Source organism: Camelus dromedarius, chromosome X, assembly GCF_036321535.1.
Source record: "Camelus dromedarius isolate mCamDro1 chromosome X, mCamDro1.pat, whole genome shotgun sequence".
NCBI classification, from domain to species: Eukaryota; Metazoa; Chordata; class Mammalia; order Artiodactyla; family Camelidae; genus Camelus; species Camelus dromedarius.
Genome location: NC_087472.1, coordinates 113,472,515 through 113,500,490, shown reverse-complemented (window position 1 = coordinate 113,500,490; position 27,976 = coordinate 113,472,515). Strand labels below are relative to the sequence as shown.

General features: G+C 53.1%; 1 protein-coding gene across 2 annotated transcripts in view; it reads right to left on the bottom strand.

Moving 5' to 3' along the window:
* LOC116151033 (P2Y purinoceptor 8) overlaps window positions 1-26,469 on the bottom strand; it is a 45,866-nt gene extending 19,397 nt beyond the window's left edge. Inside the window, exon 1 of one of the 2 annotated variants that reach the window (XM_064482651.1) lies at window positions 26,060-26,469. The gene's annotated coding sequence lies outside the window, so the exon portion shown is untranslated. Of the gene's footprint in view, window positions 1-5,469; window positions 5,670-26,059 lie in introns of those variants that run through there. The other variant, XM_064482652.1, reaches the window with a different exon arrangement.
* Window positions 26,470-27,976: the final 1,507 nt, after the last annotated feature.

Genomic DNA, 27,976 nt, shown 5'->3' with positions numbered 1-27,976 from the left:
CAACCCATGACAATAAGCGAGTGTGATCATAATGATTGGATCGGACAACACTGATCAGTGGGTGTTTGATCCGGGGCTGGGGGGAGGTTCCGATGAGGACCAGGACACACACGTGGTCATCTCACAGGTGTCCTCTGGGTAGTGAAGGAGGCAGATGCAGCTGCAAAGTGGAGAAATCACACGACACCTTCGCTGGTTGATGAAGATGAGCATTATTTGTGAGAGGGGCAGCCAACTCCAGGTGCCCCCAGGTGAGAGGCCCTGAGAGGGACCCACCGTCCTCACCTGGGCAGGGCTCTTGTTGAGAACACACACCTAGATGTGACCCGGGGGAAACACCCAACACTCACTCCCCCAAAGGAGGAGGATGTTGCTAAGAAAATATGAAAGTCATAAGAGATGAATTTTCTGGAAAAATGTCACAGAAACACTGAAGGAGCTGGATGGCACAAGCCACATGGCCCCGGACTGGACTCTGGGTGTGCTTTCTACATGGGACTTGACAGGGGCAGCCCACAAACATGGAAGAAAGACCGACGGTCAAGAGACAAAAGGGCTGTGTTGATGTTACATGTACCAATGGGACTGCACCGTGGTTCCCTCCCACTGTTAGGGTGGCCACGCAAGAGCAGGCAGACCTCGGAGGCCACGCTGTGTGCAGCTCCAAGGGAAATGGGTGTGAAGAATGGTGGGCGATTGTAAAAAAAGTTATGTATATGAAAATATACCCTTGGATGTGTCTAGATCAACAGACGGTTGATAGAGGTAGATGATGGTTGAGGAATTGCTAGAGAAGGTAGGGTTACATAAACAAGTAAATGGAGAGATGATAGATACAGTTGGATGGATGGATGGATGGATGGCTACGTGTGATCAGATGACTGGCTGATAGATGAGCAGACAGCTCCGTGCATTGATTAGAGAGACAAAGTGTAGGCAGAGGATACGATAAGGCAGATATATTGGTAGAAAATAGATACAGATAGAAATGGATATAGACAGATTCATCTATAGATGATTGATAGAGGGTAGGGTTAGATGGGTAGACAGATGATGGATCTTGTTAAATGGATGAATAGATAAATGGATACATAGGGAGACAGGCAGATGAGAGATGGATGGGTAGGTTAGAGACACAAATGGGAAGTGCAGACAGAGGATGGGAGAAGAGATACACTGACAGAAGTTAGATAAGATGGATGGATGGATAGATAGATGGATAGATAGACAGACAGACAGCTAGCTAGATACATAGATACATAGGTAGATACATAGATAAGATGGGTGGATGGATGGATGAATAGATAGATAGATAATTGATAGACAGATGGATACATAGATAAGATGGATGGATAGATGATAGATAGTTAAGATGGATGGATAGATGGATGATGGATAGATAGATGGATGGATGCTTGGATGGATGGATGGTTGCATGGATAGATGGATGGATAGATAGATAGATAGATAAGATGGATGGATGGATGGATGGATAGACAGACAGACAGATACCTAGCTAGCTACATAGATACATAGATACATAGGTAGATACATAAATACATAAATAGGTAAGATGGGTGGATGGATTGATGGACGGATACACAGATAGATAATTGATAGAGAGGATTGGATTGGATAGAAGAGAAAGACAGTAAGACAGAAATGGACAGATGGTAGATTAGATAGACAGATAAGCAGGCAGACTAGATAGATGACAGGTGGATAAGTAGGCAGACAGGTAGATGACAGGCAGACAGGAAGCCTAGCTAGATGGGCGAAAAGCTGAAGGGCGCTGGCCTCCAGTGTGTCCCCTGACCATCTCATTTCAAGGCACAGTGTGCCATCTGACTTAAGAAAGACCTCACCCGCTAACTGAGCTGAATCTGCTCTACGCCCTCCATCGCCGGTTAAAGACGACATGAAATTAGATCTTCGCTGTTCCATCAGAAAAGCCGTAGCGTCACATGAATGGAAGGAAACCTAAGGGTGATGACTCGGTGGGGGTGGGGGGAGTGGAAAGTCCCCTGAGCGGACCCATTTACATTGACTCTTTTCCGTGTGAAACAGATCATCCTGCCCCGCGGTGCGTCCACGGAGGCAGGACAGCCTGGTGGTGAGGGGCCCGGGGCCGGGGTCGGGGAGGGTCGAGGTCCAGTCTCAGTTCTGTCAAAACTAAGCTGGGGGACCTCGGGCAGGCTCCTCCCTCTGAGCCCAGGGTCCTTCTTCCAGAGTGAAGGGAAGGTGGGGGTCCTTTTGGGGTTTTTTGGCTCCTTGACCTCCTCACTGTACGCTGGGGGCTTGGATGAATGGGCGCTTTCTCTCTCTCACAATGCTGGAGACCGGCGGTCCAAAGTCAAGGTGTCAGCAGGCCTGGGTCCCTCTGAAGGAAGGTTCCATGAACACATGAGGTCTTTTTAAAATAAGACGGTACATTGTGCTTTGAAATGAGGCATCCATCCATCCACCCCTCCATACATGCATCTCTATCTATTTAATTATTTATCTGTCTGTCTGTCTATCTACCTAATCTCATTCTCTATCTAGACTTTAGAATCTCTGCCTCCATCTCCATGTGGCATCTCCTCTGTGTCTGTGTGTCTCCTCCTCTGTCTCTTCTGAGGTCACTGTCCTTGGATGCAGGGCCACCTCCTCCAGGAGGACCTCCTCTCTGGCCCTTCACTTCATCCCATCTGCAAAGACCTTGTTTCCAAATAAGATCCTGTTCTGAGGTTGTGGACAGATGTGAATTTTCAGAGGGTACAGGTTCAATCCAAGAAAGAGGTAGTGATAACCCAAAGGGCTGTTCTGAGATGAAACGGGGTCATTGGCACATGGTGATGTGTGTGGTCCTTCCAAGGAGAAAGCACCTCATATGTTGATTATGACTGTCACCGTTTCCATAGACGTCTTCCCATCCCTTAAAACTCCCCAACATTTACAAATGGCCTCGTGGAAACAGTCTGGTGGTTCCTCCCTTGGTTAAATGTGGTTACTGTGTGAAGCAGCAATGACCGCCCTAGGGGGCACGCACGAGAGAAATAAAAATGTACATCCACGTGGAAACGTGGACACATATGTCCATAGCCATATTATGAACAAGAGTCTGATGCTGGAGACAGCACAGCGTCCACTAACAGATGGGTAAACAGAACGGGGTCCAGGCACACAGGGGAATATTACTCAGCCAGGAAAAGGAGTGAAGCTCTGACACAGGCTGCAGCGTGGATGGACCTTGAACACAGGATGCTCCGTGAGAGAAACAGACACAGAAGGACACACAGGGTGTGACTCCATTTACAGGAAACGCCCAGAACAGGCAAATCCACAGAGACAGGAAGCAGATTTTTGGTTGCCAGGGGCTGGGAGGAGGGGAGGGGGTGTGACAGCTCATGGGGATGGGGTCTCCTTTCAGGGGATGAAACTGTCCTGAAGCAGAGGTGATGGGTGCAGCACATTGTGAGTGTGCCCAGTGCCCCTGAATTTTTTACTCTAAGACGGTGCATTGCATGTTGTGTGAATTTCACCTCAATTTTAAGACACGGTTCTTGAATCACCGGAAAAAGCGTCAGGACGTCTGTGCCATCCTTCCCCGTAGCTCAGTTGGCTCTTTGCCCCGTGAACTCCTGGCTCCCTGCTCACCCCAATTTCTGAGACTTTTCCTCGTATATCCCAGCGTCCTCCGTGTCACTCCTGGGGTCACTGCGGGGTGTCTGGAGCTGGCCACCCGCATCCTCTGGTCTGTGGCCCCCACGGCTGACTTGATGCTGGCAGGACCGAGCAGGAGGGAAGGGCAGCCGACGGTCCTCGCCAGCTGCAGAAAGTTTTCTGGGAAGATCTCAGAAGCCAGCGTCGTCGCCGGGGCCGAGGTTCCCAGGGGCACCCATTGTCCTCATTTCCTCCTTCTGAAGGTCACGGGCAGCTTCCCTCCTGGCTCTGTGCCCCGGGGATGATGTGGAAGAGGCTCGCGCCTTGAGCCCTCAGACGGCACCTCCCATCCCTTGGCGCACATACTGTGAACTGCCTGCCAACGTCTCCTCCCAGACCCCTCCTGGGAAGACGACCCCATCACTGTCCTCGGTTTACCAATGGGGACACCGAGGCACAGAGGCATTCAGGAGCTTGTGTGGGATGCAGGCGGCTCTGTTCTGACCTCAGAGCCGGATGCCAGGGCATCCTTGGTAAAAGAAGAGGGAGTGAATGGATGACACACAGAACGTTGTCCCGGACGTGGAGTGAGTGACAGGTGAGGAATGGACGATGCACTGATGAATGAGGGACTCAAGGTTGCTCCCATAAATGCAGAGTGAATGGATGGAGCACTGCATGGATGGGTGACCAGAAGGGAGGAGCAGGGTACACTGTGACCTGGCCCCGTGCCTGTCACTTTGGGCAACTTAACCAGCTCCCTTCTGCTGTCCCCCTGCTGCAGTGGACGTGCTGTCCAGAAACCCCTCTTGTCCCCAAGCTGCAGTGGACCTGGTGTCCAGTATCCCTCCTTCCCCTGGGATCTGTCCCTCTCCGACCCTCTGGTCCACGGACTGTCAATCACACAAGAGTGCGAAATGACCCAAGCCTGACTCCACTCTGTCCTTAGGTATCGGCCCAGGGGTGGTCATCTGACCCAGCTCCCAGGGCCAGTCAGAACCCTCAAGGTGGGGTGGAAGACTGAGGGCGGTCTCCTTTCCCTCTGAGTTCTGCTCTGCAAAGATGGGGGTCAGGGTTGAAGGGACCCCCTTTCCCTCCTCCAGACACACTAAAACTTGCAAGGGAGGCAAGAGGATGGCGGAGCTGAAATCTGGGACAAGAGAGGAAACAAGAACGAACTACCATTAATGCTCCTGGATCCAGCCATGCCTGAAGCTGCCTCTGGAATGCCTAACGATCTAATTTGACGATTTCCACACTGACCTCAGCTAGCATGAGTCAAGTTTCTATTGTTCGCCACGAAAAGAGTTATGACTCACCCGCCAGGAACCAGCGTGCCCCAAGCTGGGGGACAGAATTCCACACGGGGCGTCCACAGAGCTCACACCTCTTGCCTTGGTCAACACCTGAGCATTCCACAGTAGCCACGGGTGTGCAGCCCCCGGCCCCCACCTCGGCCCCTCTCTGGATTTCGACCTTGGGCAAGTTCCTTAACTCAGAGCCTCAGTTCCCATTTCGACAGAAATGACGATAATACCATCCCAGGATGTACAAGAAAGAGGGTTTTCTATGGAAACCTTGGCCATCGCCAGAGCCCCGACTCTAGTCTCACGATTCCTTTGCAACCCCTGTCCTCTCTCTGCAAATCCCACAGATACTTTTAGGACGTTGGAGTGCCTGGGGTTAAAATCACAGAGCCCAAAGGTGAGCTGAGCTGAATTGAGCCTTTTCCCCACAATCCAGTGGCATCTTTAAAACAGAGACCCGAGGCCGCCTGCCACCCAGGGCATCTCTGCCTGTCCCACTCTGGGTCCCGTGACTTACGGTGGTTGTCGGGACGGTGGAGGTCTTGTGCAAGCAGGCGCCGTGCAGCTAGGCGGTGGGGACCCTCACTCTGGCGTAGAGGAGGGTGCCCCTTCAAAGAGAGGTCGGCACAGGAAACCCCACTCTCCTGCGGACCCCACTGTCCGTCCCTCCCCCCAACCAGGCCTGCACCACACACAGTCCCCAACTCTCCCGGGACCCAGCAGGCTGCTTGTAACGGTAACCTGTCATCTGAAGATTTAATTAAATGCACAAAGGTTATGAAACTCTGAGCCCGAGAGCAGAGCCACAATGGATGGAAAAGGTTCCTCTTTTTCACAATGGGTCCCCTGGGAGGGTGGAGTAGGTCACCAGAGGGGACTTCACATATTTTTAAAAAACACTTCTGTAAAAAAAATGAATCTCACCGAAATATATTCAGGGATCACTTTCTGAGGGCTGTTAGTTTATAATGAGAAACTGCAGTAAATTTAAGTATGGCTTCCTTAGAATATAGTTAATATTAGTTCATTTTTCAAAAACTGTTAATATTGGGGTGGGGAGGGTATAGCTCAGGGGTAGAGTGTGTGCTTGGCGTGCACAGGGTCCTGGGTTCGATCCCCACTGACTCCATTAAGGGGGAAATTTTTTTTAAACAGAAAACTCTGTTCAGATTAATTATTTAAAAGCTTACTCATTAGAGTGTGTTAAGAGGGCACCTTGTTCTTAAGTAAACAGCTGGGCTGTGCTATGTTCTCTGAGGTTTCTCCGTGTTAGGGACTAAATTTTGTCCCCCCAAGATTCGTACTTTGGGATCACAGCCCCCAGGACCTCAGAATGGGGCTGTGTTTGGAGACGGGTCTTTAAGGAGGTGATGGAGGTAAAATGGGGTCACTACGGTGGGTCCTGATCCCACAGGACTGGGGTCCTTCTAAGAAGAGGAGATGAGAACCCAGACACACACAGAGGGACGGCCACAGGAGGACACAGGGAGGAGACGGCCGTCCACACACCAAGGAGACACCAGCCCTGCTCACGCCCGGATCTCAGATTCCAGCCTCCAGGACCGGGAGGAATAAATGTGTGATGTTTAAGCTGCCTGTCGTGGCAGCCCTAACATACCTCTGTTTAAGGAGCCTTTGCCTTGGGGAGCCCTCTCGCTTTCTCTCCCCACATTTGGGTTCTGTCCTCTCTTGGAGCACCCCACAGCCTGGCCCCCTGCTTTGAGCTTCCTATAAAGCCCCCACTCCTGGACCCAGCCCCTCCTGAGGGTGCCGTGAGCGTCCTCCCAACTACCTGAAACATATTTCCACCCCGGATAAACCTGTAATTAAAAGGACAAAGGGCCCTGGCCCCATGCTGGGTGAGCAGCTCATGTGGGTTACCCGGGGCTTGCTCAGAGGTTGAGAATTTTAACACTGACTCAGCCTAGAGGGACACTTGGGACATTTCCACATCTTGGCTATTGTGGCTCAGGCCACTGTGAACACAGGGGTGCAGGTCTCCTTCTGAGGTTCTGATTTCAATTATTTTGGGGGTATATACCCAGATCTGGGGTGGCTGGATCATACGGTAGCTCTATTTTTAATTATTTGAGAAATACATGTCCACAAAAAGTGGTCCATCCATGTGTAATATTATTACAACATAGGCATATAACATGTCCACAGAACCAGTCCATCCATACAGCGGAATATTATTCAGCCACGAAAAGGGAGTAAATTACAACATAGGCTACAGCCTGGATCAACTTTGAGGGCGTGCTTCTCTGTGACATAAGAAAGCCACAAAAACACAAATAGTGTGTGATTCTGCTTATCCGAGGTCCCTGGAGTTGTCAGATTCATGGAGACAGAAGGTAGGATGGTGGGTGTCAGGGGCTGGGGGAGGCAGTGGGGAGTGAGTTTCATGGGGACAGACTCTCCGTTGGAGGAAGACGCCCAGCATTGCGGCTAAGGATCAAAATACCGTATCATGCACTTAAAGACCCGTTAGGAAACTGTGTTCTTACCACAAAAACAAGATAGAGATAAAATATGAAAAAGTTTCAGAAGTAAAATAAAATAAGATCCAAGGAATATATGTATGTTCATGTATACCTGAAAAATTGTGCTCTACACTGGAATTTGACACATTGTAAAATGACTATAACTCAATAAAAAATGTTAAAAAAAAAACACAAGATAACACGGAAAACAAAATAAAATAAAAACAAAACAGAATGAAATGAAATAAAGCTATTTAGACTTTGTGGGGGAAAAGGGGGGCGGACTTCTACAATAGTTTCGGTGAATATCTCGGTCAGCTGTGCACAGCTTGGTAACGACCCTGCCCACACAGACGTGAGTCCTTTCTGGTCAGGGGCTGCCCTAGAGCTGGCAGCTGGTCCGGGCTTGTCCGGGTGTCCCCAGTCCTTCTACGTGTGATGGGAAGGCGGGAGGGGGTGACTACCGTGGGTGCTGTTTGAATTTCAGGACTTTCCAGCTCAAACCAGGCTCGGAGGGAGCCACTGGTACTATTATGTCACCCGCAGAAGGCGGCTGTGGGGTTGGGGGCCGCCCTCTCCCCACGCCTCGCCGACCCCCTCACAAGCTCAGCTCCTCCCCGTGTGCCCGGCGGGGACCCCTCGGGTGTACGCCTGGCGAGGACGCCTCATCTCTGTGTGTGTCTGCGCCCCTGGCCTCGCCGGGCACCCCCGGCCGGGGCGCCGCACCCGGGCACATCAGGGCTGTCTGGGGACCAGCGTGGCTGTCAGTGGCCGCCCCCAGCTGGCCGGGTTTGCAGGGACCCAGGGCCTTCCCAGTGTTGACCCGGGAGCGTCCCCAGCAGCCGACGGGCTGGAGCCGGTCACCCTTGTGGGTCACAGCCCCTCGGGGAGATGACGGGACACGCGAGCCACAAGCCCCCAGGGAGGGAAGTGCGCTGTCTGCGGCCCCGGCCGCGTGCCCGGCAGTGGCATCTCGGTCCTGTGCTGCTGAGCTGGGGCTTTCTCACCACGACCTTTCCCCGTGACCACGGGGCAGCGTGACAGGGTGTGCTCTTCTCAGACGCCGTGTCTGGGCTGGGAGGGGATTCTGTGACCGGACCACAGGCACGGAACAGCAGGGCTGGGGGGGGCGGGGGGGACACTCAGAGCTCTGTGTGTCTACGAGTTTCTCTTTAGCTTTCACTTTTGTGTTTGGAAATAAAGCCATTTCCAGGCGTTTGATGGGTGGGGCAATGTCCCCACGTGTGCGCCGCAGAGAGAATGAATTTATCTGTCCTTCTGCTCAGCCCTCCCCCCTCCCTCCCTCCCTGGTAACTTGGAGCTGGTGCTGCCGGCGGGGACGGGCCCCCCAGGGGCCTGCTTCCTCTTTCCCCTCACTCTCAGGGGGCCCTGTTTCCCTGCACGTGCCGCCTGCCACGCCTATCCACCCTCTTCGGCCCCAACGTGGGGTCCCCGTAGTGGGACAGCCCTCTCCCCAGCTGGCCCCATGAGGGTAAAGCCATGATCACTGGCCTGCACGAAGCAAAGGGGCATTCGTGGCCTCCGATAGTGTGGCGGGCTGAGTGGCGACCCCCACCTCCGGCAATGTGTTCATATCCCCACCCCCAGAATCTGGGAAGGGACCTTATTTGGAGGTAGGACCTTTGCAGATGCAGTTAGTGAAGGACCCGAGAGGAGGTCCTCCTGGAGGAGGTGGCCCTGCATCCAAGGACAGTGACCTCAGAAGAGACAGAAGAGGAGAGACACAGACACAGAGGAGACGCCACATGGAGACGAAGGCAGAGACGGGAGGGAGGCGGCCACCAGCCCAGGGATGGACGCCTGGAGCCCCCAGAAGCTGGAAGAGGCAGGAGGGACCCTCCCCTGGAGCCTCCGGAGGGAGCGCGGCCCTGGGACACCTTGACCTCAGACGTCTGGCCTCCAGGACTGATGAATTTGTAGTGTTTAAGTTCCCCGTTTGTAGTACTTTGTTATGCCTGCCCCAGGGAACTAACTTTCTCTGCACGCTGAAAGAATTTCCACGTTGGCAGCCAATATTTTTAAAGTTCTCAAGGATGCAAACAATTTCCGACATGCCGTGAACACCACCATTTAGAAAGACAACGGCGAGCCGGCCGTCCTGAAGGTGCCCTGCCGACGGTAGCCGTGTCGGTTACACACGCTCCGCCAACCACTGAAACAGTCCTCGGAGAAACTCTTTGTTAGACAAGGGAGAACTCCACATTATTCATTTCTTTTTTCCCCTAATTCTTTTTTTTTTTTTAATTTACACCATTCCTTTCCCTTCATTGAAACTGTCTTTCATTTTTACCATTTTTACAGATTCCAATCCTAGTGTCGAGACCGATGTTGGAAGGTCTTTGGTTTGTCACCACATCCAAGTCATGACAACAAAAAATAGATGTATGCGCGCTGAGGTGTCCAGACGGGTTTCGCTTCCTGCGTCATTGGGCTCTTAGGTGCTAAAGCATTTCTTCTGAGTGAGTGGTTATTGGGACAAATGTTGATCAAAGCGACATTGCGCACCTGGATGCACAATAATGAAACATTAAAGTAAAAAAAAAAAATGTACTGGGCATTAGTTCCTGAATCAGGTGACTTCCGGTCAAGATTTTCCACAGATTTAACAAAAAGAGACATCCGTACAGCTAAAGGGGTATAACGTCCTGCAGCCAGCGTGTTATTGGAGCTCTTCATAGGCGTTGAATCAATTGCGCATTTCACACAGTTGATGGAGAACGAGGACTCCATAGAGAGCAGGCTCTGTTTGTTCAAATAAGCCGTTGCAAACTCGCGGAGTGACGTGTAGCAGATTTGAAGGAGACGGTGCGAAGGTTTCCTCTCCGTGAATCTTGAAAATTGCGGGGAAATGAGCCCGCCACGTTGAAAAGAATCACTGTGTCCAGCTGGTGTCTCTCGCTTCTTTACGGTGTCGCGGGTGGAGGAGGGCAGTTCCCCCTGCGTGGTGGTCCCCAGCCCCGCAACCGTCAACACGGGTGCCTCCTGGAGTGGGGAGCAGGGACCCTCTGGGTTGGGTATTAAGAAGGTGGGCGTCTCCTTTGTTTGGGGCCCCTGGGGTGACGTGCTGTAGCAGGACCTATTCTGGGGGACGGCTTGCTTTTTTCCTGTTCACCCAGAATTCTGCAACTTTCTTGAACTTGCATTTGAACTGTAGAGAATCTGAACGCGAACTGGGAAAATAGAACTCTACGTTTGTTGTCTTGAGTTGGATGGGGTGATGGATGAAACACCTTAAAACAGAGGTCTCTGTTTGATACTCTGATCCTCGTGAACTGTAGAGAATTTGAGCACTGATTATTCTAAACCCAAGATGGTCTTTGGTGCCCTGAAGACTCCACTGCCCCAAACCCTCGTGCAGCGATGGGTAGAAGATAACCCACGACTCGAGGGGAGCTTGGCCGGGTGCAAACGCGATTCCTAAGTGCAACTGCTTTGCTGTGTGTGGGATCATAAACACATGCGTTAATGTTGGATTCAGTGAGGGAGGATGACCTTTGGGCATTTTTCGGAAGGGGAGCCAGGGGGCAGGAGCCTCAGGACCGACCCCTGAGTGTAGACTGACGTGCAACCTGGCTGGACGGTACCCTGCAAGGGAAGGAATCTTGGTGGGAAAGTGTCTGCTTTCGACCGACCCGCTTAAATTCCAGCAGAGGGTAGGAGTGAAAATTCGCTCTTAGGGCTAGCACAGTGACTTTGGAGGACTAACTCTTCTGCTAAGAGCATTAATGACTCGGAGGCATTATTATACTGAACACAACGAAGACACTGGAATAAATAAAATTAATCTTTGAACCTCAATTACGTTTCAAAAGTTGTTTTTCCTTTCTTTCTGGTTTCAACGGGTGTAGACAGGAGGCAGATACTTCCAAATTTCACTGTTTGCTTTCCAGCCTAATTCAGAACATGTGCTGAGTGTGTTCAGTCCTTTGACGTGCGCGAGGCTTGCTGCAGACCCAGGAGACGTTCTGTTTGGCGACTGTGTAGATTATCATTATTATGTCTGTGAGGTCCAGAGCCTGGGACAAGGAAGCCTTGGGTGGCCTGAGGTCAGATGCCGTCCACATTCTCTTCCTCACGGTCTCCGACGCATGGAGTATCTTGCTTCAATGGTTGATGGCACAGAGAACTACAGAGGGGTCCATGTCCATCTGTTCCAGAGAAGGCTCCAGCCAGAAGACACCACGGATGCAATGAGTTCCTCCTGGAAACCGCCCCCAGATCACATTTAATTACAGAGGCCAGCATGCCTGCTTCTGGACGGAAGGCATCCTCCACCAGGCAAGGCTGCCTGTCTCTCATCTGGGGGGCTGGTCATCATTTCTGAGCAATAACACTTTAGAACAAGAAGCAGAGGGGAAAACCACATTGACTGGAGTCTCAATGTGGGGAAGGACCTCACCCCAGCTGTATGAGGGTCTGGTGACTCCTGCAACAAAGTAGACTGAGTGGCTGAAAAAAGAGACATTTATTGTCTCCCGGTCCTGGAGGCTGGAATCTGAGATCCAGGTGTCAGCAGGGCTGGTGTCTCCTGAGCCCTCTCTCCTGGGTGTGTGGACGGCTGTCTCCTCCCTGTGTCCTCACGTGGCCGTCCCTCTGTGTGTGTCTGGGTCCTCATCTCCTCTTCTTATAAGGACCCCAGGCCTATGTGCTCAGGGACCCATCCTACTTCAGAATGACCTCATCTTCAGTAATTACCTCTGCAAAGACCCAATTTCCAAATAACGTCCTATTCTGAGGTCTTGGGGATCAGGACGTCTACAACTAAATTTTGTACGGATGCGATTCAGTGCACAGCACTGCCCCACGTCTAAGCAGGTGATCTTTCGGCTCACACGTCTGCACGATGCCGCACTAGGTATATGGTTATTCTGTCCATTTCCCACTTAATGAATCACGTGGAACTTCCCCATGAGCCCTCACCATTTATCTGTGTTCTAGGCTGTGAACCACTGCACACCAGTGCTTCTGCAGACAGGAAAAATCGCAGGCTGCCCCTCCCACAATGACCCAGCAGGGCCTCGCGGTGGAGAAGGACTGGGTTTCCTGGCTGACGACGTGGAGGCCAGGGGGCTGGTCGTTGTGAAATTGATAAGATCGCACGAAGCAGATGTTTATCTTTCCATGAAGGGAGCGATGAGTGTTCTGCACCAAGCCTCTCTGTTTACCCTGGGGGTGTTGATCACTAAGCACCTTAACCGCTTGCTGGATTTTTCTAGCGTTCACCAAGGCAGGGATCAAAAAAGTGAGCCTCTCTCTGTCCTGATCCATCTGACGCAACTCTGAGGACATAACTAAAGATGTCTTCTCCATTTAGGTTCTGAGCACAGAATTCAGACTATTGTTAGTTAGATTTGGGGAGGGGGGAAGAGGACAGGTTTGCAAATGCAAGCGTTGTAATTTTTTTCCTGTCTTCCACCGTGTAAAAACTTCTTGAGCAATGCATTCTTTTACTGTCTCCCGTTTCTAAGCTTTATACAGAAATCTATGTTGATTGATATCAAACACAGCATATTTATTGCCTTCTTACACCACGCTCCCACATATCTGCACCATAGCATTATCTTGTACTCTTTGGGCTCACAATGTTATATGTCCATTGTATCTCGATATAACTTGGGGGCATAAAGAAAGGAAAAGATACGTCCACATAAAGATGTGTGCCAGACCACAAAACACGGCAAACCGTGCTCCCTCCTGAGAGGGAGGATGAGCTGGGAGGTTTATCACCCAGAAAGGAGAAAGAAGGGGCTGGTCCCAGAAACCAGGGTGGACATCAGGTCTGGGGGCCTGATGGAGGACACAGCAGAGACTCAGGGGGTTGGTTGGACCCCAGGAGCCAGGTAGGGCTGTGAGAGTCAGGGTCAGCCCTGAGCATGGCCCCAAGGACCAGGCGTCATCCAGGTGGATTTCTACCAAACCAGAATGGTGAATTTTATCTGTCAACATGACTGGGCCCTGGTACCCAGATATGTGGGCAAATACCAGTCTAGACGTTACTGTGAAGGTATTTTTTTTTTCAAACATGGGATTAACAATTAAATTGATGAACTTTGAGTAAAGCAAATGACCCGCCATCGTGTGGGTGGGCCACGTCTAATCAGTTGAAGGCTTTTAGAGAAAAGAGATTGCGGTCCCCCGAGGAAGAGGGAATTCTGCCTCCAAACAGACTTCAGAGTCAAGCGGCAGTGTCACCTCATCCGTGGGTCTCCAGACTACTGGTCTACCCTGCAGAATTGGACTTGCCATTAGAAATGACATGAACGAATTCCTTAAATCTCTCTGTCTCTCTGTCTCTCATCTCTCTCTTTCTGTCTACTAATCTATAGATAAATATAGCTACGCACATCTATCATCTATCTATCATCTCTCTGGTCTGTCTGTCTATCTACCTATCAATCTATCTACCTAACAATCTATCTACCTGTTTATCATCTATAGATAAACCTGTCCACCTATCCATCCATCTTTTGGTTTGTGTATTAGCATTCTCCAGAGAAACAGAGCAAATACAGTATAGACAATAAAGAACTGGATCCCAGGATCTGCTGTCTACAATCTAGAGGCCTCGGAGAGTGGATGATATAAGTCTCATTCTGGGAAGAGCGATGTCCAGCCCAAGGATGGTCAGGCAGGGAGAGAGCTCAGTCGTCTTTCCCCAGCCTTTTGTTCTGTTCAAAAGGATAGAGGATGGGGTGGGGGGCCACCCACATTGGGGAGGGCCATCTGTTTCACCCAGTCCATCCATTCAAATGCTGATCTCATCCAGAAACACCCTGCCAGACACACTCAGAGTAACACTTGACAAATATCTGGGCATCTCCTGGCCCATCAAGCGGACACATAAAATTAACCAGCACAGTCTGTTTCTTTGGAGAACCAATACACGAACGTTCAGAGACCCAAGAACTAGGCAACGCCCCGATTTCTCCCAGCATGGAGGGCGAGCACATTTCTCTCTCTGACTTCTGAGACCCCTGCCTTCCAAAGGCCCCTCCCATCTCATGTTTGAACCACCACGCTGTCCTCCCACCAGGCCCCCCTTGAACTTCAACCACAAGACTCTCAATCAATGGCAGAACCAGGTTGCATGGCGTGAATTGGGACAGCAGGAGGGATAGGATATATGGGGTGATAGTAAGATGCAATGTTTCTGGAAGCATCAGAGACTTGGGGGCCCCAGGAGGGGGACAAAGCCAGAAAGGGGGACAGATCTGTCCTGGGGCAAGATTTGAATCAGAAGCCACATGTCCAGGGACCCCTGTTCCACTGTCATCAGGCTACTGGAGACCCCTTCTCAGGCACAACTTACCACCTGCCTCTGAGCAGGGCCAGGAGGGTCTAGAAAGTGGAGAGAGGCGGGCAGTTACCTGAGAGGGGGGTGTTGGCATGTGCTGCAGGTCATCCCACGATCGTGGAGGAGGAGATGTCTTGGCATTTTCCGTCTACAGTCTAGAGACCCATCGCTCAGGCCAACGTTAGGACACCACCAAGCCTAGTGCCAGGAAATCATCACTGAGCTCATAATCGACGTTTCCTAATTTACGGTGTGTCCTGTGACAGAGGCACGCAGCTGACTTAAGTTTCGAGCCCACAGAGCGGCGATCCACCCACGCTATGAATTCCTAGGCCGGGGCTCGGAGTTACTGAGGACCTTCCTTCAAGAGCCGGGAGTTCCGTCTCACGGGTCCACACCTCCCGTTTGTGCTGTCTGATGCCCGCAGAACCTCGTTTATCAGATACAAACCTTGTGATGAGAAAGTGATGAGCTTTTTTTGTTTGACAGAAGAGGAAATTGAGGTTAGGTCATTAGGTGACAGGGTGGTCATGGTCAGACACACAGCTGGGGAGGAGTAAAGACCTCATAGAAGAAGCAAAGCCCCGTCTGGCCCCGCCACACACACACACACCCCTCTCCTCATGGCGGGGCCGCACCACGCACGGCCCACGTCACGACCCTAGAGGTGGCCCGCGGTCCTCATCTCCCACCTCCATGGTCTCACACAGGACCCGAGCGTGCTCCGGACTCACTCTCATGACGGAGCCCCAGGGCAGACACCCTGTGGGTTTTGGGGAAGAACCGAGGGCTGGCCTCGGTCAGAGCACATTGGATTCGATGCAACTAATGCCGGTTTTCTGGTCCTATTAGAAGCCCCAGTGTCCCTGAAAACTGTGGGTGGCCAGCCCACAAGATGCAGCTGGCCTTGCCTTTTCATTTCAGCTGTGGGTGACTGTGCCCCCCACAGGACACGTGGCAATGTTTGGCATTCTTTCCAGTTGTCACAGCTGGGAAGGGGTGGCTGGAGACCAGAGACACAGCTCCACACCTCACAGTGCACAGGATGTCCCCATCAGAGAGTCCTCCAGCCCCAGTGTCAGTCGTTCTGAGACAGACTGTCTAGTATGAGACTCTATACTATCTGTCTGTCTATCTATTATCTATCTAATGTCTGTCTACCCACCTATCTATCCATCATCTATCCATCTTTCTTTTCATCCATCTATCTGAGTATCCATCCATATCTATCTATCTAGTTATCTATCCATCCCATCCATCCACCCATCCATCCATCCATCCATTCTTCCTTCCTTCCAGCCATCCACCCATCCTTCCTTCCATCCATCCATCCTTCCTTCCTTCCATCCATCCACCCACCCATCCACCCACCCATCCATCCATTCATCCATCTGTTCATTCATCTATTCATCCCAGTCTATCTACCTAGCAACCTATTTATCAATTATCTGGGCCATAATCCACTGGATTTGACACTACAGACTCTGAACTTCTGCGACAACACTGCTGGGGGTTCCCTGAAACTTTAGGAGGCCCCAGTGTCCCTCAATATCACGGACGTTCCGTCTAGGAGAGGGAGTCAATGCTCCCGTTTAATCAGGTGGACATCCACGAGCAATGGTGAGATAGGTTCTCCTGCATAGGGTCACCTGACTGTGCCCAAGAAGCAGGGCGGGGGTGGCTGGTGGTCCAGTCTTTGTCAACAGCCCCTGGATGGTGTGGGGTCCTCACAGCCGGTCTGCGTCACTGCTATTAGGACCGAGTGGAGGACGAGGGCTGCCTTGTGTCCATCCCCCTGAGTCATCACCCTCGCAGACGATTTCTGTGATGATGGACGAGGAGCATCAGGGCGGGGCTCCCCCCACGGCCCCACGGCCCCGAGGGTTCCCAGCAAGAAGCACAATGTGCTGGGTCTGGGATCAAAGTGTGGGGAGGACAGCAGGACCTGGAGCAGCGATGGGGAGACCCGGAGACCACAGCACGTGGGGGAAGCAGGCAGGGAGATGCAGTGACCCTCCCAAGGCCACCCGAGAATTTCAGGGCCAGTCTGCCCCTCCTGCATCCCTCTCGGCCCCTCACCCAGGGGCCCGTCTCAGCCCATAAATGAGTAAAAACAACAGAGGGTTCCTAGAAGGTGGGCACAGGGCTTGTAGGTCTCCTGTCCAGGGTGCAGTCTAGAATATGCATGCCCTGGGGCTGCTGTAGCAGGTGACCCTAAACTAGCTCCCTCTGGAGGCCCCAGGGGAGGGTCCTCCCTGCCTCTTCCAGCTTCCGGGGGCTCCAGGCGTCCGTCCCTGGGCTGGTGGCCGCCTCCCTCCCATCTCTGCCTCCGTCTCCATATGGCATCTCCTCTGTGTCTGCGTCTCTCCCCTTCTGTCTCTTCTAAGGTCACTGTTCTTGGATGCAGGGCCACCTCCTCCAGGAGGACCTCCTCTCAGACCCTTCACGTCATCCCATCTGCAAAGTCCCTTTGTCCAAATAAGGTCCCGTTCCTGGGTCCTGGGGACTAGGACGTGGGCCGATGTTTGGGGAAGCCATCATGGACGCACTGCACCAGGGTGACCAGTAATCCCATTCTCCCAGGGCTGGCCCCATTTTAGCCCCCAAAGCTCTGCCCCACCTGCTCCCAGGAGCGTCCTGCTTCCTGGGCAGATCGAGATGGCTGGTCACCCCACACCCAACTCCTGGACTTAAGGGGAGGAGATGGAGGTGGTGGGATGGTGCCAGGGGAGCGGTGAGGAGGTGAGGATGGCGGTGTTGTGCCGGGGCTGGGCTGCACTTGGTGGGGCTGGACGCTCAGGGTGGCAGAGACCTTCACGGACAAGCTGTAAGCATGCCACACAGATGTCACCCCAAACACGCAGGAGCCTCCAGCCCCCGCCCCGCCCCACGGCCCTAACGGAAGCCCTGGCACATGGCCTGGGGCTGCTAGGCCGCACCCTCCCTCACCCGCCTCTGAGTCTGAGCACCAAGGCCAAGGTGCTAAGGAAGGTTTTTTTTGATGCTCTGAGCAAAATGACAGCCACTGAAAGTGGAAAAAAAGGATTTGGGGCTGATACATGGGCTGGGCTTGGGAACAGATCAAATCCTCTGAGTTGGGGTCCTTCTGGACACGCGGGGCCTGCTTTCAAGTTCCCGAGGAAATGTGTGCTCAGCCATCACTGGGACCCAGACGACATCCCCCCCAGTGGTGAGTATTGAGGCCAAAATCTTAAGCATGTGTCCCCAGTAATCTCTCTGGTTCCCCGATATTTTGTGTGGTCCCCTAGCAATCTCTGGTTCCCTGGTTAATTTCTCTGGCTCTTGTATAATTTTTCTGGCTCCCCAATGGTCTCTCTCTGGTTCCCCAATAATCTATCTGGTCCCTCAAATGTCTGTAGTCCCCGAAATCTCTGGTCCCCTGTTAATCTCTAGTTCTCTGATAATTTCTCTGGTCCCCAATATTTTCTCTAATCCCTCAGTAACCTCTTAGATCCCCAATATTCTCTGATGCCTCACTATTCTGATTCCCCAATAATCTATGGTTCCCCGATAATCTCCTGGTCCCCAGTATTTTCTCTGGCCCCCCAGTAACCTCTCGGGTCCCCAGTATTCTCTCTAGTACCCAATATTTTTTCTGCTCATCATCATTCTCTCTGCTTCTCAATCATCTTTCTGGCCCCAAGTCCTCTCTCTGGCCCCTGTAGTGTCTCCGGTCCCCAGATATCCTGTCTGGTCTGCAATCATTTCTCTCGTCTGGTCCGTCTGACTCAAAAGCAATTTCGACAAAGCCTGACGTTTTCACAGAGCAGCCAGCACGGTACCCAGTTGCAAGGCATCTCGCGAGCTAGGAGCCAAAGCGACAGCCAGAAGGGAGGTCTCTCTGCCTTGTGCTGCACAGAGCCAGCTGCCCCGGCCCCACGTGCAAAAAAACCTGCCCCCCTCTCCCCGCCGATTTACATGATTGTTTAGAAAAGGCAACAGCGGCCGTGTTTGCTTGCCAGGGCGCCGTGCTCCGTGAAGGAAGCCAGCCAGCCGTGGCTGCGGACAGGCACCTTGGGGTGGGGCTCTCCGTCTCTGGTTTCCTGTGATGGTGACTCAGAACCTGCAGGAGCCGGTGAGGCTCGAATGCTTCTGCAGAGAGTTTGTAGCCGGGGATGAGGAAGTAAGAGTTGGGGGGCAGGGATTGTAGTGGACAGTTATCTGACTCCTCTCTCTCTCTCTCTCTTGTAAATGGAATGATTCAGTGGCACTGGGTCCGTTCACCATGTTGTGCACACACTGCCTCTATGCAGAGTTAGGACATGTCCATCGCCCCCACGTGGATGGGCATTTTAGCTTAAGTACAGCCAGCAGGTAGAAGCCCCATGCATACAGTAATAATAATAGCCACACTAATGGCAGGCAGTGTAGACCACCATCTGGCTGGGAGAGTTTGTCTCTCGGTGCATCAGGCTCCCCGTGTGTAAAGGGATGTCAACTGTGTTCTCAGAGGGACGCCATGAGGGTTCTGTGAGTCCAAGCTAAGCACGTACAGCAACGGCCCTACAAGGAATCCCACAGGACTTGGGATCGGCCCCTCAAGGAGAATGACATGTCTCAGGCACTTACTGACTTGCCAGCAGCGTTGAACAGGTGTATCTTATTCAACCCTTACTTGGTATGACAATTTCCAGGTCCACCCATGTTGCTGAAAATGGCATGATTTCATTCTTTTTTATGGCTGAGTAGTATTCCATTATATATATAGACCACATCTTCTTTATCTAGTCTATTTTTGCTTATGGACATTTAGGTTGTTTCTATGCCTTAGTGATTGTAAATAGTGCTGCTATGAATTGGGGTGCAGGTGTCTTTTCAAATTAGAGTTTCCCCCAAATATATGCCCAGGAGTGGGATGGCCGGATCATATGGTAACTATTTTTAGTTTTTAAAGGAATCTCCATACTGTTTTCCATAATGGTTGCACAATAAACTATTTCAACCTAACACAAGTCTGTGAGTTTCAATACATTTACTTTTGAATGTTTCAATCTTCTCTAAGTCATTTAATAGTCTGGCAAAAAGGTATCATTTTTGAAAGCAGTACATTTTTCTTTCTGTCTCACTCTCCAGTGGGTGTCTGTGTGGCACTGTCCTCTATTTGAAATCTTACTGTTTGGGTCACCATGAGATTTTTGCATTCATTTGGTTTGGTGAAAACATTGCCTTAAAATAGTAGATATTGATTGCCCCATTCTGGACTTCCTTATGAACGGGATAGTCACACACTCTGTGACCTTCGGCAGCTGCTTTCTCTCACTGACCATCCTATTTTCAAGGTTCCTCCGCATTGTACAGTCTATCTGTACTTCCTTCCTTTTTATGCTGAAGAATATTGCAGGTTGGTGGTGGCCACGGGCTGGGGACGGGAGTGGGTAGTGACGGCTCATGGGTACGGGGCGGCCTTTTGGCGTGATGGAAACATTCTGGAATTAGAGGTGGTGCCTGCACGACACCATGAATGTTCTAGATCGGATTGTATTTATACCAGTGAATTATAGGTTATGTGGATTTCTCCTCCATGCATGAAAAAAATGTAAAGACAACAGTCGTTATTTTGATGACTGATCCTTTACCCTAATCCTAGCTCAGTTTCCTCCCTGACCGCACGGTGATGAGGCAGAGCTGGGTCTTGCACAGTTGCTGTGAGTCCCTGAAGACCTGGAGCAGCAAGGTCCCTGTGCACACCCAGACAGGTTGCATATGTCCAACATCTTCCCCCATTCCTTCCGCAGAGCAAGGACACAGCAGGGCCCCATGCAGGTGCACAAAAAGGCAGTGGGGGCCTGGGCCGGGGACAGCTCCACCTACTGGAAGCCCTGTAGTGGGGATTCATGACTTAGTGAGGGATTTGGGTTCGGGCGCATCTGAGTGGGGCCCCCAGGTCTCCACCCATCCAATACACCCTCTCTCTTCCTCTGAGTAGGATGAAGACCACAGGGCTTTGTGGAGAATTTGCTTGACATGGATTGAAGCCCTGTACCTGTGAAGGTGAGCTTGTTAGGGTCTTTGAAGATGTAGTTAAGAGACAAGCTAAGATGAAGCCATCAGGATGGGCCCTAACCCAACGTGACTTGTGTCCTTGCAAGAAGAGAAGGTGGACAGAGACACAAAAACACATGGACAGAAGAAAGCGGGGTGAAGACAGAGATGAGAGGGAGGCAGCCACCAGCCCAGACACACCTGTGGCCTCCAGAACTTGGAAGAGGCAGGAAGGACCCTCCCCTGGAGCCTCCAAAGGGAGTGCAGCCCTGGGATACTTTGACCTTGGAGCTCCAGTCCCCACAATGTGAGAGGATAAAACTCCATTGTTCTAAGCCACCCAGTTTGTGGTAATTTGTTACGGCTTCCTCAAGAAACTAATTCAGAGGAATTCACTGGGACCCAGCCTCCTCTCTTGTTTTATCTGTCCATTCATCCATCCTCCATCTGCCTATCCATCCATCTACCCATCCATCCATCCATCCATCCATCACCCATCCATCCATCCATCCATCACCCATCCATCTACTCACCCATCCATCCATCCATCCATCCATCTACTCATCCATCCATCCACCCATCCATCCATGCATTTATCTATCTATCCATCCACTCATCCATCCATCTATCCATCCATCCATCCATCCATCTACCCATCCATCCATCCGTCATCCATCCATCTACTCATCCATCCATCCACCCATCCATCATCCATCCATCTACTCATCCATCCATCTATCCATCCATCCATCCATCCATCCATCTACCCATCCATGCATTTATCCATCTATCCACTCCTTTTTCCATCCACCACCTAACAAATGATTACAGAGCCCGTGGTGATTTCTTGTGGTCTCTCATGCACAAGGTCACAGCTCATGCAGGCACGCCCCCATTTGTTCCCTGTGGCTGAGACTGAGGGGTTATTTTGGATCCTACCCCATATGTCTGCCTGCTGGACTGCCCCTGTCCTCAATGCAAGAATGGGTTTGCCCCGTTCCACCCCCAGCACACGTGCATATGACAGAAACCCCTGGAGACCCATGCCTCCAACCACAGGGTATTCGGAGGAGCTCACACATCCTGGCAGATGGGCCACATCCGTGGCAGTGAGCTACCAGGCAGCCCTACACGGAGCTGCGTCTCCTAATCGTCCCACTTCCTCTATTCCCTTTATAGCACAAGTTATTACAAAAGTGTCTTCCTGTTGTTCCTGTTTTGTAGCCAAAGTGCCACTTGTCAGAACCAACGTTTGGTTCTTGGGCAGATAATCCCATGCTGCAGGGGTGACACACACTCTCACCAGGCCCTCTGTGTGGACGGCAGGGAATCAACCCTGGCCCGTTTCCCCTGCCAAAAGGAAATCTTTTTACTCTATACACATATCTCTGTGCCCTATTACAGGGCCTTCTTAATTTTAAGTTTTCTGTTATAGGAACAGGACCACACAGCTAGAACTGAGAATGGGAGGAAGCGGCCCGGAATGTTCTGACTCAGCCAGGTTCTCCCCCTGAGACCTGGGGGATGTGACCTGGTCCTGCATCTCCTCCCAGCCTGGCTGCACTGTCCCTCCAGCCTTCCCGCCTCTTCCCTGGTGGTCCTGAACTGGGGGCAGTTCTACCACACAGAGGACACTTGGTGGTGTCTGGGGACAGTTTTGGGGTGTCACGATTTGTGTAGGAGCAACTGACATCTGGTGGGTAGAGACCAGGGATGCTGTTCAACACCCTACAGTGCGCAGGACAGCACAAGAGTTATCCCAACTAAAATGCCAGTAGTCTGCGTTGAGAAGCCCTGCCTGACATGAGCGGTCTGTCTGTGTATCAGTCTGTCTGTCTGTCTATCTATCTATCCATCTATCCATCTAATCTATCTACCTACCTACCTATTCATCCATCTTATCTGTCTGTCTATCTATCCATCCATCCATCCTATCTATCCATCTATCACACATTTCCCTATTATGAATGCATGTGTGTATTTACATTTATGTACCTCTATCATTTATTATCTATGTACCTATCTACCAATCACCTACTTATCTATCTATCCAACTGTCAGCTGTCAATTCATCTACCATCTATCAGTTATCTATTATCTAATCTATTTGTCTGTCATCTACTTATCTATTCATCTGTCATGTCAATGATCTATATCATCAATTAATCAATGAATCAGTCATCTGTCATCTAATTTATCTATTTACCTGTCACTTATCTGTCAATCAGTGCTTTGTGACCAGGGGCAACTTTGCCCCTCTCACTCCAGGACATAGGACAATGTCTGGGGACATTTCTGGTTGTCCCAACTTGGGGAGGAGAGAACAGCTGGCATCTGGTGGGTGGAGACCAGGGAGGCTGGTCCACACCCCACAGTGCATGACAGGACCACCCAGTCTGAATGTGACTCATGTCCCATCCAAGAGGCCACGCCCTGGCCCTGTGTATCTGACACTTGATTCTGCCCCCAGACACCCCTCGATTCTCTTTTCCCGCATCCCCTCTCTCCATTGGGGTCTCCTGCTCATGCTGTCCCCCAGAAACAATGCCCCGGACCCTAAGACTACTCAAAGCCTGGGGTCCCCACTCTCGACTCCCACCTAGTCGGCAACCTCCTTGAAGGTCCAGCCAGGACCATCTTCCACAAACACAGCCTGGCCCACCCCCTGCCCTGCCTTGTCCATGCCGCCCTTACCCCCAGCCACTTCGGCCTCTGTCTCGTGTCCAGCCCCCATCGTGTCAGTGAACCACAGATTCTACCTCTGTGCTGTTTTCTGCTCAGAGCACCAGTGACCTAGTTCGCACCTCGGTCCTGGCCCCACAGCCCCGCCCAGATCTCTTTCCAAAGCATAGACCAGCCATGCCAGACGCTTCCATGACTTTGCCCATGAAAGTCATCCTCCTTCTGGGACTGTCCTACCCCTGTGCCCGAACCCTTCCTCCACTTGGCACACACAGCCCATCCTCACCCCTGCTGTCACCCGTGACATCTGTCCTGCCACAGCTCTGCTCTCTTGGACATCCCAGGTGCCCCTGGTGAATGCCACCTCTTCCAGGAAGCCCTCCTGGATTCCTTCCCGCCCTGAACCCTCTGAGCCTGTGTCTCACTGTTTGATCTTTCTATTCCCTGGAAGTGCTCCCCATTGCACAGGGCACATGGTGACTTGTCCACTGCCCCCATCAGTGGGACAGCAGGCCAGCGGCCAGATGTCAGGTTAGTCAAGAGGGCCCTGAAGTCCAAAAGTCTGGGTCCAGATTCCTGCTAGGCCTCTCACGGGCTCTGTGTGCTTAGCCAAGTCCAAGCCTCAGTTTCCGCACTGGACACGTGGGGCTGAGGACGGTGAGGTTAGGATGGAAGGAGATGGTGTGCAGGCAGGGTGTGCATGGCTGTACACAGTCGGTGCAGAAAAAGTGTTGTATCACAGTGCTCGGGCACCCAACCTGCTTGCTCTGACACATCACCCTCCTTTTCAGAGGGGACTGGGATGAGGAGGGCCTGGGGCAGACGGCACTGCATACTGCCTGCTCCTGAGTCCTGGCCATTTCCACCCCGGCAGGACAACCTGTGCAACAATGTAACCGCAGTTCCCCACTCAGACGCCGGCACAGATGTGGCCCCCGAGGCCCTAGCTCAGATGCAGTCCCCCAAGGTCCCAGCATGGACACACCCCCCAGGTCCCAGCAGAGACACGGCCCCCCAAGATCCCAGGACAGACTCGGACCCCCAGTGTCACAGCACATAAGCAGCCCCTCAGGCCGGATTCCCTGCATGGCTCAGAAGCATACCCAGTCACCAACTGCCCTTCCGGCTACTGCTTTCCCTAAATGAAGGCAGACCTCACGTCCATCCATCCCTCTGTGTGGCAGGAGGGTGTGGATGCAGGCGCCCAGCTCTCACTGGGGATTCCCAGTGCCCAGCGCTGTCCCCTGGGACCTTCCTGGGGAGCCCATCCCTCAGCCCCGTCTGTGCTTGTCCACGGGATCATGGCTCTCCACGGTGTGACCTTGGCCCTGCGGAGGGTCAGAGGCCGGCATGGGTCATCTCCGGGGGTGGGGGGGGGGGCTGGACAACTGCCCTCCCTCAGGGAGCAGGTGAGTGTGGGGCTCCTGTATCCTGCCCAACCACCATGCTGCCTCCTGGCCAGAAGTGGGGATGTGGCAGGGAGGGCCCTACACGTGCCGCCGCCGGTGGTCACGCCCACGGAGGAAGCGCAGATGGAGGGGCTGGGCCAGGTGAGGAGCCGCACCCGGGGGCTGGAGGGCTCAGGTGCCCGGCCAAGGGGCGTCTGCTGATGAGTGATTACCCACCATCACCGGCCACTCTGTCACTCACACATCCCTTCCCGTCCTGGTCCCCAAGACGACAACACAGACCCCAGGGAGGGTTGGGGGAGGGGCCCCCGGCGCGTCTGTAGAGGGTCCTTCCCTCCCTCTGAGCAGGGTATTTCCTGAGTCTTCTCACCTCCTGGGTCCTCCCCCTGGGCGGGGGGGTGTAGCCAGGATTCGGGGGACAACGTCCAGGGGGCGCACGCCCCCTCCCTCCACGTAGGCAACACCGCAACAAATGAAAACACCACTTCTCTAGCTTGGAAACGCCTTCAAAGGGCAAGGCGCGCTCCGTCCGCCCCCAGGTGCCCCGTCCCCGGCCATCGACTCCACCAGCTTCTCCCGCCAGGGATGGGGGGGCTCCGACCCTCCGCGCTCCTGCCTGACAAGCCCGCTTTTCAGCCCGCGCGCTGAACGGACACGACAACGTGACAGAGGGCAGAAAAAACCCCTCCTGGGTCTGGAAACAAGCACGCGCTCGTCATTCCCCTCGGCCCAGCGTGACCCCGGCGCCCCAGACGGCCTGGTCCGCGCGGCCGGGGAGGGGGGTGCCGAAGCGGCCGCGGCCCGCGCTTGGGGCGCCCCGTCGGCGAGACCCGTCTGCGACGCTTTACCCAACGCCCCGGGAAGCTGGCTTGGCACGTGGGCCGGCGCAGGTGCGCTGGTCTCAGTGGGTGAAACGGGGGTGGGCCCGGCGGCCGGGACACTTCTGGGCTGGGGCCCCCGTGGCCTGGCGGCGTTCAGGGCGCACCTGTGCGCAGGTGAGCTTTCCTGAATGAGCTTGCGCCGCAGAGCGCGTTCCGAGCATCCGCCTCCCCGCTCCGTGGGCGCGCGGGTCTCTGCGGGGCGCTTCCCGTCCCGCCTGCGCCCCGGGGGGAGACGGGGCGCAGACTTCCCCCCAGCCGCTCAGCGCGGCCGACCCTCCCCGGCCCTCCCGGGCTCCTGGGGAGGCGCGCGGCGGGGAACGGGCGTTGCACGCACCTGGGGCGGCGGCGGCGGCGCAGAGCCCGCCGGGGTCCAGGCGCGCCGGCTGCGCCTCAGAGCCGGCCGTCGGCAAGCGGAGCCCTGCTGCGTCCGGGCGAGCCGCGGCGGTCGTCGGGGTCGGCAAAGGGCTCCGGGCCCGGCGTCCGCGCTGCGTGTCCGGCCCGGCGCGCGGGGGCCATGGCGCGGCGGCTGCGCCCTCGCCGGATGCACAGCCTCCCAGGTCCACCTCCCGGGCCGCCCCGGCGGCGGCGGCGGCGGCGGCGGAGTCAGGCTGGTGGGGAGGAAACCCGTTTTGAAATTTCCTGTGCAACAGTCGGTTGGTCTGTTTTCTCTGGTCCCCGGTCTCGGCCAAGCCCGCCACCGCCGCCTCCTATCAGCGCCCGTCCCGCCCCGCGTGGGCGGGGTGCCGGCCCCCGGAGCCGGGCCCTCGGGGCTGCAGGCTCGTCCTGGTCCCACGGCGGCTGCAGGCAGACCCTGCCTTTCCCAAAAGGGTTTGCCGCTGACAGAGGAGCTTCAGGTGTGGCACGGAGGAGGGGCCCCGGTGCTGAAGGTACCGCGGGCGGTGAACTGAAGTTGTATTTCCAGACGAGCAAATACCTGGGGGTTTTTATTTAAAAAAAAAAAAAAGTTTCAGAAGTAGGCTAACCAAAAGAACTTCCTCTTGCCTGCCATAGCTGTGTGCCTGGCCAACTCTTCTGGTCTCGCCACCAGAAGAAAGTGACGTGCGCAGTGACCCACGCACATCCATCCATTCTTCTATCTACCTGCCTACAGCCCCTTGCATCTATTTTTCTACTGATCTATCATCCATCCATCCATCCACCCATCCATCCATTGTTCTGTCTATCTACATATGTATGTATGTATGTATCTATCCATCCATCCGTCCATCCATCCATCCATCCATCAATCCATCTGTCCGTCCGTCTATCCATGTATCTCTCCATCCATCAATCCATCCACCTATCCATGCACCAATATTTCCCTCTATCTATCTATCTATGTATCTATCTATGTATCTATCTATGTATCTATCTATCTATCTATCTATCTATCATCTATCTATTCATCTATCTCTCTATTCTCTGCCTGTAATCTCTCTCTGTACCTCTCATCTATCTATGTCTCCCATCCCTCAGTCCATCCCTCTATGTATCCATATCATTCTTGTACAGACAGTGGTCCTCCCACATTGGAAGTTTGCAGCTAACGGTGGAGGGGTCGGCCCTGCTGAGAGGACATGGCCCTGGGATGCTGTGGGTCTGCGCAGTTCTCCCCCACTGCAGTATGGAAGGTCACATTCAGGAGTCCAGTCTGTGAGGCCCCAGCTGGGCTGGTGTACCCAGGAAGCTGTAAGCCCCTTGGTCCTGATGCCTCTGGCTTTAGGATTTCTACACACACTGGGGCAGGCATTACGGGAATTAGGGAAAAAATCTCACTATAACTAAATTGCACAAAGCAGAACTGTGGATGGAGTATGTAACTAGATGTATCCTGCCCCCTTAGCATCCCTGAGCTGCTGTGTTGGCGACCATGAGATTCACATCCTGAGGTGTATACGAGGGTTACCCCAAAAGGAGACCATGTGCCCATTAAGTCATCCATCCTCATCCCCCTTCCCCAGCACCTGGCAGCCTACTAATCAGTCTCTGTCCACTTTCTGTGTCTGTGGATTTGCCTGTTCTGGGCGTTTCCTGTAAAAAGGAATCACACCCTGTGTGTCCTTCTGTGTGCTTCTCTCATCCTGTGTTCAAGGTCCATCCACGTTGTAGCCTGTGTCAGAGCTTCACTCCTTTTCCAGGCTGAGTAATATTCCCCTGTGTGGATGGACCTCATTCTGTTTATCCATCCATCCACCCACCCACTCAGCCACCCATCCACCCCCATATCCATCCATCCATCCATCCATCAGAC